This window comes from Alexandromys fortis, unplaced genomic scaffold, assembly GCF_014885135.2.
Source record: "Alexandromys fortis isolate MF-2015 unplaced genomic scaffold, M_Fortis_MF-2015_v1.1 scaffold_52, whole genome shotgun sequence".
Classification (NCBI taxonomy): Eukaryota; Metazoa; Chordata; class Mammalia; order Rodentia; family Cricetidae; genus Alexandromys; species Alexandromys fortis.
The window spans coordinates 3604004-3616967 of NW_026067929.1; the positions used below are offsets into that span (position 1 = coordinate 3604004).

General features: G+C 41.7%; 1 pseudogene; it reads left to right on the forward strand.

The window, feature by feature from the left end:
- Positions 1 to 815: 815 nt before the first annotated feature.
- Positions 816 to 11269, forward strand: LOC126503269 (zinc finger protein 728-like; annotated as a pseudogene).
- Positions 11270 to 12964: the final 1695 nt, after the last annotated feature.

Below are 12964 nucleotides of genomic sequence, written 5' to 3' on the forward strand. Positions count from 1 at the left end.
CTCTCTCTCTCTCTCTCTCTCTCTCTCTCTCTCTCTCTTTCTTTCTTTCTTTCTTTCTTTCTTTCTTTCTTTCTTTCTTCCTCCTTTTTTGACCTAGCCCTCTGCTCATAAGAGGCATCTACCAGGAGGTTTTTCTGTTTTCCTTTATTTCGTTTTTCTTTTTTCTATTTTTATTCTGACACAGGGTTTTCTGTGTTGTCCTGGTGGTCCTAGAACTCGTGTTGTAGACCACGCTGCCCTTGAACTCAAAAGATCCACCTGCGTATTCCTCAAAACCTCCAAAGCCCTGCCTGCAGAGACAGGACTCAGGCTCCTAAGGTGCCTCAGCTCAGCAGAGGTTCCCTCCTTCTGCCCTGCTGTGTTTGTGTTTCCTCAACCCTAATAAAAACCCTTCTTTTCCTGTGAATTCTCCCCTGTGGTTCTGCGTATTTGAACAGTGCACACACCGCCATCTCACAGAATATACAAGCCTTTCTTAAATTGCCCAGAACAGCTTTGAACTCACTCTGTAGATCAGGCAGCCCTGGAGCTGTGATCCATGGGCCTCTGCTCTTAAGAGGCAGACACCAAGTGGCTGCCACCACGCCTCTGCTCAGAATTCATTTCAAAATCTTAGCAGTGACTTTCCCATGTGAGATACTTGTAATTATCTCAAAGAAAAAAGAGTCAAAATTAGTATCTTACTCTGTAGTGTCTATAATAAGCATATCTTTGTGTGAAATCACAGTAACGTGACTAAAAATAACTAATAAATGTAATAAACATTACTGTAAGGTCTCCACTTACATCTTAGTTTGCAAGCTGAGGATTTTAATGCAGCCTGACTCGCGGCATGTATCCCTCTAGCGGCAGAAGTTGCACATTTCAATCCAGCGACTACAGGAAACTCAGTTACATAGACTTATGGGAAATGTAGTCCAATTCATTGTGACGTCACAAGCAAGGATCGCCCAGTCGCCTTCTGTGTTCCTTCTACGCATGTTCCAACCTCATTCGCTCACCTCCAATTCGGAGTGAAGTTTCTTACTACAAGGCTGCGGTTGGATCTCTGAGCGCAGGTTGGTTCGGGGTGCAGGGCAGCCCAGCAGGTCCGAGGGATCGTGCAGGGGGAGCCGGTAGGTCCATCGTGGAAGGAGTGGACACGGGGCCCATGGGAAGCAGGAAGAAGCTCACTTTGGAAGTGCTGTTCCTACCTAGGCTGCTCCACCGAGTGAGGATTTAGGTCCGCGCCAGGGAGAGGGCAATGGGGTCGGTGCTGGGTCTCCTGATGCTCCAGTCCGCCCGGGATCTCGCTCCCGGACAGGGCGGATCGGCTGCCGGCCCCCGAGGCTGTGCCGGGAGCTCACTTTTCAGCTCGCCCTGGGAAGCCTGCTGCTACCAGCTGACTCTCAATGGCTGTAGTCAGGATTCTCATTGGTCTAGAGAAGAGAGTGCAGTTTCTGGTCCCTACTGCACTGTATTAAAATTTGGTTATAATGAGAGACCTAGGAAGGACATGCGTAGTGTTATTTGACAAAGTGAAGTTCCAGATACGACACGACGGTTATTTTACTGGAGCTCCCAAACCTTTGTACTGTGTCCTGTAGCTGACTAGTCGATGAGAGGAGCTATCCATGTCCCCTAGTGAATTTTATCACAGATCGCTGCAAAACTGACCGCAGAGATAGGTCCGTCCGTACATAGACAGACATAGTTTCAGATATCAAGCTGACGTCTCTTTATTACTAGTTGTGCACTAGAAGCTTGGAATAGAATAATGCCTTTAAGCTGGGCGGTGGTGGCGCACGCCTTTAATCCCAGCACTTGGGAGGCAGAGGCAGGTGGATCTCTGTGAGTTCGAGACCAGCCTGGTCTACAAGAGCTAGTTCCAGGACAGGAACCAAAACCACAGAGAAACCCTGTCTCGAAAAACAAAAACAAACAAACAAACAAACAAAAAAAAGAATGATGCCTTTATAGTATAGAAAATGATTCCTTTCTTAAAGGGTAGGTGTCTGTGAGTCTTTTTAAAAATCACCTCCCTTGCCATAGTTTGATCACTTATAAGTCTTTAATATTTTGTACAATTTCAATTTGGAGCTCAGGCATTCTCTCGTATTAGGTAACAGGATACATAGAAGTTGTGACAAAAAACATAGACAATTCTGAAGCAGAAAATAGTTTTTTTCAAGTAAACATTCAAGTATATATGTAGCTGATATTGTAAACGATAAAAAATGAACAATCTCAATGCATAACTATTCCGTGGAGGAAAAATTAGCTGGGAAGCATTCGTTTTCACTACGTTCTAAAGGTAGTCAGATAGAACAGTTTCTCAGGCTGTTCCAAAATTTTTATAGGTGAAAATTTGAAGATATTATAACTTCGAATACTTGTAATTTCTCTTCAGCATTTTTGACCTCTAAGAAAATATATAAAACATTCCATTACTTTGCATTTCTTAAGCATCACATTGCCCAGAGGAAATACTTTTAAATCTTTTATAAATTCCTTTTACTTCTTATTAGTTTTTAAAATTCCATCTTAAGTCTGATTACATTGTTATTTTAAATTTTTGTGACATATAAGAATATTAATATATTTTAGTTCTTAGAGGCATGTCATGTATTTATTTTGTGAATGCTGCTGTTAAACTGACAATTCTACAGTTTTCTGTCAGCATCAGAGATCAGAGTAGGATAAATTAGAACAGGCAGCATAATTCAGATGACTTCCACGTTAATTATTGCACATTTTCGATGTCATATTCAGTATATCTTTGTTGATTTTGAGGACCAGCTATTAAGTATGCCTGATTGTAAACAAACTTTCTTTGTAGTTACTTACTTGGCTATATGAAAACATGTATAGAAGACTACATGTTGTTCTCATAAATGAATTACATTTGTGCTGAGCTTGACTACAAACATTGTTTTAAGCCCATGGAAGACTTGACTTTTTTATAAGGTGACTGACAATGTGCTTGAATGTTTTAATTATCTTTCACAATTTACAATAAGTTAGTAGCTTCTATAAGATGAGCATTTCACAGTTTTATCCCTGTTAAACTTGAGCCTTAAATTTTGAATTGAAGCTCTCTTAGCATCAAAGTAAAACTTTAAACTATATAAATATAATTTGTAAAGACAAAGATGCTGCTCATATGTCTTTAAGTTGGTTTCTGCTAGCCTGAATAGACATAAGGAATATATATCTTATTTTTTATTTTAAAAGTTTTAGAAGTCTAGTGTTAACAAAAATAAATGGTTAAATGTACACTTAACAAAGACATGAGTTGTTAGACATACATCTTTCAGTCAGGTTTTTCTTAGTTTGAATATATCGTTATATGCTTCTGAATTTAATGGTATAAAAAAATCCATCCCAATCTAAAATACCATCGGTACCTGCTTTTTACTACAAAGCTTAGTCTATAAAGAAAACCCAGTAATTCATAAAGAGGACAGTAGCACTAAGGTGCCATAGGTGCTGCCTTAGTTGGTTTTATACATCATGGTCCTCTTAATCTAAGCGGTGGTGAGGTCACATGGCTGGTGTTCCTCAATCTTTCTAAAGATGGCTGCTAACTACATGGTGGTTTTTATCCTGATGAGGTCATTCGTCAAGATGGAGGAAAATCACATGGCTACTTTCTAAAACCTTCTGTTTTTTGCAGTGTTATATAATAAACCTATTTCCTAAACAAGAGTTGAATCATATGTGTTATATACTGCAGTAAATTGAAATTTCCTGTTTGTAGATTTAACTATCCGCCTATTTTTATAAGCTTTAAGCTAAATTTTTGTTACTTCTTTTTCAACATACCCGATAAATTTATTAATCCTGAGACTAAGAGTTTATAGAGAACGGAGCTATTTCTATGCTTCATGTGATAGTTTATACATGTGGCTACTCAAAGTATTCAATGTTTGGAAAATACTTCATAAAAGTTGATTAATAGTAGCAACTTGAGAGGTTGAGCTGTACACCCAGGAGTGGGTAAAATATTTTCTGTGGAGTATGTGGAATTTTTATATAAAATATAGGACCTCTTGTCCTTGAAAAGCCATTTTTAAAAGCATTAAAAAGTATTCTCTATAAGAATTTTATCTGTAATTTTGGGCAAAACCTACAGAGGATGTTTTAAAAATCTTAGAAAGGTATCCTTTGGATAGTGATTGTCTTACTTAGGGTTTCTGTGCTGTGAATAGACACCATGACCGTGGCATTGCTTTCAAAGGAAACATTTAATTGGGATGAGCTTGTGGTTCAGAGGTTTTAGTCTTATCGTCATGGTGGGTGGCATGCAGACAGACATGGTGTTGGAGAAGGACCTCAGAGGTCTCCATCTTGACCCTTAGGCAGCCAAGTATTGGGTTTGGCTTGAGCATGTATGAGACTTCAAAGCCTGACTCCACAGTGACACACTAACAATGCCACACCTCTTAATAATGCCACTTCCCATGGACCAAGCATTCAAACACAAGAATCCATGGGGACCATGCCTGCTCCAATCACACAGTGATTATAGATCCTGAGTCAGATGATACTGCAACCTGCCAGTTATTAGTACAGAACAGATATCCATCCTGCATTTTATTTAGTGGTGTTATAATCACCGAGGCGCTTTACCAATAAGAGATTAAATCTACTAGCTAGCCAACAACATTACTTAACCAGCTAATAACCTGACGTGTTTCAGGTGTTACATTTCTTAGTTGTAGAATTTTCAGAAAGCATCTCGAAGCGCAGAGCCAAATCATTAGTAGTGATTGGCACATTAGTGTTTACCCAGTTGAAGTAGCCCAAAATTAGAAATTTTGCTATTTTCATTTACTATGAAAGTTAAGCATTTATTTAAATATACATTTGACAGACAAGCAGGAGAAGAGAATATTGTCTATATATTGCAGGACTAATAACTCCAGGAATTTAAACAGTGTCAGCCTAAGTGTTTAATGTCCTAATTGTAATATTTTGGTACTAGAACTTTTTAATTTTTGCCCATTTCAGATTTTCCACATGAACAGACTATTAATCAATGTATACTGACTTATTACCACTATGCAGGAAAAACAAAATAGCAAGAATCAGCAGATAACAACAACAACACAGTCTAAGCTCTGGGGCAGCCATGTTGGCTCATGCTGTGGCAGCAGAGCCCCGCCAAACCTTCCTTAGAACTGGGGTGTTACGGAGGCCACCTCTGCATCCCAGGGGTAGAACAGGCCCACATGGCCAGAGGGCTTTGAATTCCAGTCAAATTGTTCAGGAAGACTAAACAAATGTGGCATGGAAGCCAAGCAGCTGCTTAGTATATCAAACCTTGCTGTGACCTACCAAGATGTGAGCAGCCATGAGAATCCTGGCTTCTGAGAATCCACCCCAGGTCCTTTGGAAGGAAGAGCAGTCAGTGCTTTTTACTACGGAGCCAATTCTCCAGCCTCAATAATGCTCTTTTGTAGATACCCTCACTCTCCATTGTATCATTTTTAAAAGTAAAATATCCATGGGAGTTCCTGGGATCTTCTGCCGTTCATTTTCCTTAGTGCTGAGCCCTGTGCAACATCACAGAACTGCAGCAGACTTATGTTAGGGAGATAGCTCACCTTTATCAGAAGCGCTTCCAGCTCTCTTCTCACTCTGAGTGACCTTCAGATTTATATCCAGAAGTACGTATGTTATTTGTGTTTTTACTGCTGTTTTTATTTGTAAAATGTTTAGTATTCATTCTTTTTCTTTGTTTCAGGAAATGCTGTCATTCAGGGATGTGGCCATTGATTTCTCTGCAGAGGAGTGTGAATGGCTGGACCCTGATCAGTGGGATTTGTACAAGGATGTGATGTTGGAGAATTTCAGCAACCTTGTGTTCCTGGGTGGGTTGTCCTATGTTTAAATCATTGCTGTCTTTAGGCCCTGACTCTCCTAATCAGGAACTGCAGCTCCAGCGCTGCCAGCAGTGCTTGTGCCACAGGAGCTGCAGCCTGAGGGAGTTCTGTTCCCTCGTGCACCGCCTCTTTCAAGGCTATGAAGGGAACTTGTATAAATCTCTGTCCTTCTAAGGAACTCAAGACTCAAAGGTTGAGGTGGAATTGTTCTCCTCAGAGAGGCTGAATAACCAGTAGCTCACCTCCTCTCCTCACTCATTTCTACTAAAATGCCCTTTCTTCTCCTAACCCCACTAAAAACCCTTCTCCACCTGGCTCTTTCATACTACATCTAGTCAGTGAGTTGGTGACTCATCCTCCTGGCTGCAGGTGAATTTTATTTAATCAAACAAATGTAACACATCTTTCCATCGTTATCCAAATATTCCAGAGCGTGAACAACAGGAACACACCTGAAAGTAATATTTTACCACATGCGTGGGGAAAACTTCCACGGTGAACTCTTAATTGTCATCATAAAACTTGCTTACTTTCTGTAGTATCTCAAGGAAGCTTGTGCTTCCAAAATGAAATTTATGGTGCAAATTTTAGGGAAAATTTAGGCGAGTATTCCTATACCTTAGCATGATTTACATTTTTATTGTGTACGTGAAACCTTCCCTTCTTTTGTAGAGGTGGTAATGTCATAAAGTGTCAAGAGTGGAAAGCACACATGGTAAAAAGAATATCACACTTTGTAATTTTATTATTTTTCTTTGTAACTGAGGGACATGAAGCTCAGGACCTGCACATCCTAAATTCCTCTAAAGCATTCTGATGTGTCCATCAGGAAGCTCATGAGGAATTCATCCTCTCCAGTCCTTGATTATATCCCCTTATTCTAGAAACAGTCCTAGACAGGACATGTGATCCCCAGGAGAACACACTAATAAGGATGTTCTCTTTTCCCATGAACAGGACTTGCGTCATCTAAGCCTTCCCTGGTCACATTTCTGGAGCAAAGACAAGACCCTTCAGACATAAAGAGACTTGCAGCAGCTGCCATGCAAACAGGTGTGTAGGAATGAGGGGACAGAGGCCAGAATGGATAGGCAGAGATCTCCAGAAAACCAGGGGACAGAGGCCAGAATGGATAGGCAGAGATCCCCAGAAAACCAGGCTTCATTATGAGCATTGACTCACAATGTCTGATGGAAGTCATGGTTTAAGGATCTTTTATATATTTATTGTGACAAAAGGATGTTTATGATGCATTGATTCTATTATGCTTTATCCTTTTCCCATTAAGTCAATTAAGTTGGTCAGTAGATCTTTATTCATAAAATGTGCATAAATACTCCTGTCTTCAGTTCTTGAAATATATAAAATTGTTATGGACAGGTTTCTAGTTATGCAGCCTGTCTTTATACCTTCCGAAGTTTAAAGTCTGCATTTAGGATATATATGAACTGTAATAATATGTGTCTTCCGACTCGGACTACTTTATACTTTGTGTTCATCTCGTTACAACATTTCTATATTTCTGTAAGTGGCTCATTTACAATACCATAATCATTTTGTTTTCTTAATTGTTGATATTATGCCTTTCTTACATGTTTGACATTGATTAATATTCATTTGTTTCTGGGGGTTTCATCTTTACTTCATGTTATATAATTTCTACCTATCATGATGCTTTTAATTAGGCTCCACTGAATACAGGTTTATAAATTTGGATGTAATATTATTCAAATTGAAAATATAGCTTTGATTAAACATTTTTGTTTTTAAAACTAAACATAAATTTACACAATTTTGCTCATTTTTCATTCATTTCTTAACCTTAACTCACCAGGAAAAAAACACAATGCAGGCAAAGAATGTGGTAAAACCTTTCCTTGGAACTCACCTATTAGCCACCAGAAAATTAATTTAAGAATGAAGCCATATTATAAGTGTGAAGAATGTGGTAAGGCCTTCCATAGTCCATCATTACTTTGTTTACACAAAAGAATCCATACAGGAGAGAAACCCTTCAAATGTGGTATATGTGGCAAATCATTCAGAAGTCCATCAGTATTTTCTCGACACAAGAAAATTCATATAGGAGAGAAACAAAACAAGTATGAAGTATGTGACAAGGCCTTCTATATTCCATCACTGCTTTCTGTAAACAAGAGGATTCATACAGGAGAGGATCCCTACCAGTGTGAAGTCTGTGGCAAGGCCTTCTACAATCCATCACAATTTTCTGAACACAAGAAAATCCATACAGGAGTGAAATTCTACAATTGTGAAGTGTGTGGAAAGGTCTTTAATCGTCCATCACGACTTTCTCTACACATGAAGATTCATACAGGAGAGAAACCCTACCAGTGTGATGTGTGTGGCAAGGCCTTCTGTGTTCCTTCACGACTTTCTAAACACAAAAGGATTCACACAGGAGAGAAACCCTATGCGTGTGAAGTGTGTGGCAAGGCCTTCATTTGTTCATCAGTACTGTCTGTACATAAGAGGGTTCATACAGGAGAAAAGCTGTACAAGTGTGAAGTGTGTGGCAAGGCTTTCCATGCTTCATCACTACTTTCCAAACACAGATTGATTCATACAGGAGAGAAGCCCTGCCAGTGTGAAGTGTGTGGCAAAGCCTTTACATATCCATCATTACTATCTCTACACAAGAGCTGTCATACAGAAGATAAACCCTACAAGTGTGAAGTATGTGGCAAAGCCTACAATAGACCTTCAACACTTTCTGTACACAAGAGGGTTCACACTGGACAGAAACTCTACCTGTGTGAAGTGTGTGGCAAGGCCTTCCATGTTCCGTCACAAGTTTCTGTACACAAAAGGATTCATTCAGGGGAGAAACATTACAAGTGTGAAGTGTGTGGCAAATCCTACAACAGTCCATCAGGACTTTATATCCACAAGAGGAGCCATACAGGAGAGAAACCCTATAAATGTGAAACATGTGGCAAAGGCTACAATAGCCCATCAGGACTTTCTGTACACAGGAAGATTCACACCGGACAAAAACCCTGCAAGTGTGAAGTGTGTGCCAAGGCCTTCTATGTCCCATCACAACTTTCTGAACACAGGAGAATTCATACAGGTGAGAATCCCTACAAGTGTGAAGTGTGTGGAAAGGCCTTTAATCGCCCATCACGACTTTCTCTACACAAGAGGATTCATTCAGGAGAGAAACCCTTCAAGTGTGAAGTATGTGGCAAATCCTACAGTAGTCCCTCAGGACTTTATTCACACAAGAAGATTCATACAGGAGAGAAACCGTAGAAGTGGGACGTTTGTGTCAAGGTTTCATGCTGGATCATTCCTTAAAGTACATGAGAGAATTTATACCTTACAGGTATGTGACAAGGACTTCTATGTTCCATCATGACTTTCTGTACACAAGAGCATTCATACAGAAGAGAAACCCTACAAGTGTTAAATATATGGCAATGTCTTTAAAACTTCATGGATTCTTTCTCATTTCATAATCCACTCTGGAAAGAAACCCTACTGTGAAGAATATGAAAAAGCCCTATGTAAAAAGTCATACTTAACTCAGCACAAATTATCTCACGGGAGGAAACCACAAGTGCAAGGAATGTGGCAAAGACTTTAGAACTTAAAAACACGTTCTCCACACCCGGCTTTTCATACTGGAGAGAAACATTAAAAGTGTGGAAAATGGCAAGGTATTTTATAAGGCTTATGGCCTTAAACAACATCAAAGAATTGATTTGTGAGAGAAACTCTGAAGAATATGCCAAGATTTTTTTGTACTTACTAAGAAGTCTTGAATCACCTGATCACTCATACTGGAGAGAAATGTCATTAGTGCCATAAATTTTGAAAATACTTTTATGAGCTTTCTAGTACTTCTCAAGGTAGTTCAAACTTCAGTGAAATAATACAAATGCCAAAATGTTCATAATATGTTTTCTACTTCTTGAAACTCTAAAAGATATCAAAATATATTCTAGATAAAAATCCTTCAATTAGGTGGGATATCCTAATGCTAAGAGGAAAATCCGGGAAACAGAGATAGAAAGAAGGAGTAGGTAGAGTCAAGGAAAAACCATGTATGTTCCAAAAGAGAAAGATGACAGAATATTGCCATTAAGCCACAGCCTCGTGGTGATACATAGATTAATAGAAATGAGCTAATTTAAGATGTAAGAGCTAGCTAGGAATATGAGCCGTTGGCCAAACATGCTGTAATTAGTATAGTTTCTCTGTGATTTTTCCTGTCTGTGTGTCCGGGAAGTGAAAGAACAGTCTCTGTTTACATACCTAACTCAGGATGAAATAACTCACACTGGAGAAAAGCCTTACAAAGATCTAGAATGGCAAACCTCTCAACTGTACCTGAAACCTTAAGGAACATCAAGGAATTCATTCTGGAGAGAAACCCTACACGTGTAAAGACTGTGGCAAAGACTTTAGAGCTTACATATAACATTGTCAGCAGCAGACTGTTCATATTGGAGAGGAAGAGTAATGACTGGGGCTCATGGCAAGGTCATTCACCAGCCTTCTGGCAACTGAAATGGCCCTTTTTCTCCCCTAATTATTGGTTGGCCATGGCATTTATCACTACAATAGAAATCAAACAGGGTAAAGAATATTGCAAGACTTAAGCTTGGTGGTGGTTGCACACCACCCTTGGGAGGCAGAGGCAGGCGGATCTCTATGAGATTGAGGTCAGCCTGGTCTACAAGAGCTAGTTCCTGGACAGGCCCCAAAGCTGCAGAGAAACCCTGTCTTGAAAAACAAAAAACAAACAAAAGAATATTGCAAGACTTTACCATTTCTTATTATCTTAGTTAACATAGAAGGCTCCGTACCGCAAATAATGTCACAAGGTTTTGACGTTTCTTCAACCATAAGTCACATTCAAACTTCACTGAAAATGAAACTGTTGCAAAGACTATTACAAAGACTTTATTGCTTTTTATCTGCAATTTAACACCCAAAAAAATCATATCTTGAAAGTTACGGCCTACCAGGCCAAAAGGAGCCAAGCTGGAGTCTGTCTGGTGTTGTCAGAGGTTCTGTTGATAAGGAGCAACCAAGCAGTGTTTCCTGAGGACCTAGCAACAGGTGCTGTTAGAGGTCCTGATTGTGCCTAGCCAATGAGAGTTGAGCATGAAATGTCAAGTGTCAATAAATCAGAAGGCCTGATTGCTGGGAGGGCATATAAGTTTTTCTTGTTATTAAACAAACGAGTCTGCTGTAAACCTATTTGATTCCCGGCGTCTGTGATTATTGATGTCACGCCTTTTCACCCCCTCCCCTAAGGAAAACCTTAGGGCCCAGCAATATCTGGCCCCTGGAACAGGGACTTCTAACAGGTTTTGAGCTCACCTGCTCAGAGTCCTTTTTTCATTGTTGCTGTAATTTTTGTATTTGCCCGGCACAGGGTCTTGTCATCTTCCTCTCCTCACTGGCAGTTCTGCACAGCGCACCCAAAGGTGTACTTTTGGTGAAAGACCCCTCGGTTCCTTCAGCGGGTAAGCATAGGGACCCCCATCCTTTCCAACTTTGGAAGGGCCCCCTCAGTCCCATCCGCGGGTGAGTGTCCTTTCCTTCCTTTGAAAGGCCCATCAATCCCTTTGACAAGTAAGCATTGGGACCCATATTCCTTCCTTTCTCTTTATCTCCCCATCTACTTAGGAAGGCATTTTTTTTTCCTTTTTCGGCTCACCCTAAGGGCTGACCCCCCAGGAGCCAGAACCAACTTTTGGCTCATCCAGAGATATCGTGTGTGCAAATGGCTGTGGCCTAAAGAGCCATAGAAGTTCCTCACTGATCACTAGACATAGGGGTCTGATGCAATTTCCCACCCCTGTTTACTGTGGATTGTCATCTCTCCTCTCAGAGGGGTGCTGACAGGCAGGGTGGAGTGACCTGTCATCTGTGAGCGTGCCACATTGGCCCCAGCAGGGAGACGTGAGCTGCTGAAGGTTCACGAGATGAGGGCCTGGAGGCCTGTGCTGGGCAGCCCTGAGGTATGTGAGCTGTGACTGGTGTGAGCTTCCTGCTCGACTGAGGTCTCAGGGTGCTGGCTGAGGTGTGGGCTCAGAGGTAATAGTCTTCCCTAGACTGGTGTGCAACAAGGCCACAGTGAAGGCTCTGGGCCCCGCTTTGACCTCCGCTGGACTGTGTACCCGTCATCCAAGCCTCCTACTTCATCAGGTGATTCTGTCCTTCTAGGTGGCCCCAATAGGTCTGTCGTCCTGTGCAGCTGACAACGCTGACCTCACAGTAGTGCATCACAGTAGTGCATGGAGGGTGGCCTGGCCCCATTGGGCTTCTGCAGCCTGGGGCCCACGTTGGGCTTCTGCAGCCTGGGGCCCATGTTGGGCTTCTGCAGCCTGTCCAGGAACCGCAGCATGTCACTGGTAAAGCCGGGGTCCCAGGTCCTGTGGCCTGGTCTGCCCTAGTTGTCCAAGCCTACTAGAGACTTTCAGGAGCCTGCTGCTTCTGAGGTGCCTGAAGAAACTTCAGTGGGTGGTCTGGCTATGGGAGCTTGGGCCTGTTCCGCAGAGAGAGGCTGAAGCTGGCTGCTGCTGTGTGGCCCCACAGCTCCTGGGACCTTTGACTCTCGACAGCTGGTAGGTAAATGCAGCTGTGGCTACAGCTTCATGCTGCTGCTGTCTGTGTGTGCCCCTCCTACCTGGGGCTGAACTTTAGTTGGGTGCCGCTGGCTCTTGGGCTTCTTGGCTGGTGCTGCTGGAGCCACGGCCTTGAGGCCAGCTGCCTGTGTCGTGTACTGGTGCTGTTGGAGGGCAAGGAGCCAACTGTGCACCTGGGCATGCATGTCTGCAGTCTGCCCACCTGGGTCCATTGTCCAGACGCTGAAAGAGTAGAATTGTAGTGATGAGGCCAGCGGGCCTGCTTTTCGCCCCGCCCGGCTCCTGCACAGCTATCTTAGCCCCAGAAATAATAACAGAAACTGTATTCATTTAACACTGCCTGCCCCATTATCTGTAGCATCTGTTTTGTTTTTTTTTTTTTTTCTTTTGGTTTTTCGAGACAGGGTTTCTCTGTGGTTTTGGAGCTCTTGTAAACCAGGCTGGTCTCGAACTCACAGAGATCCGCCTGCC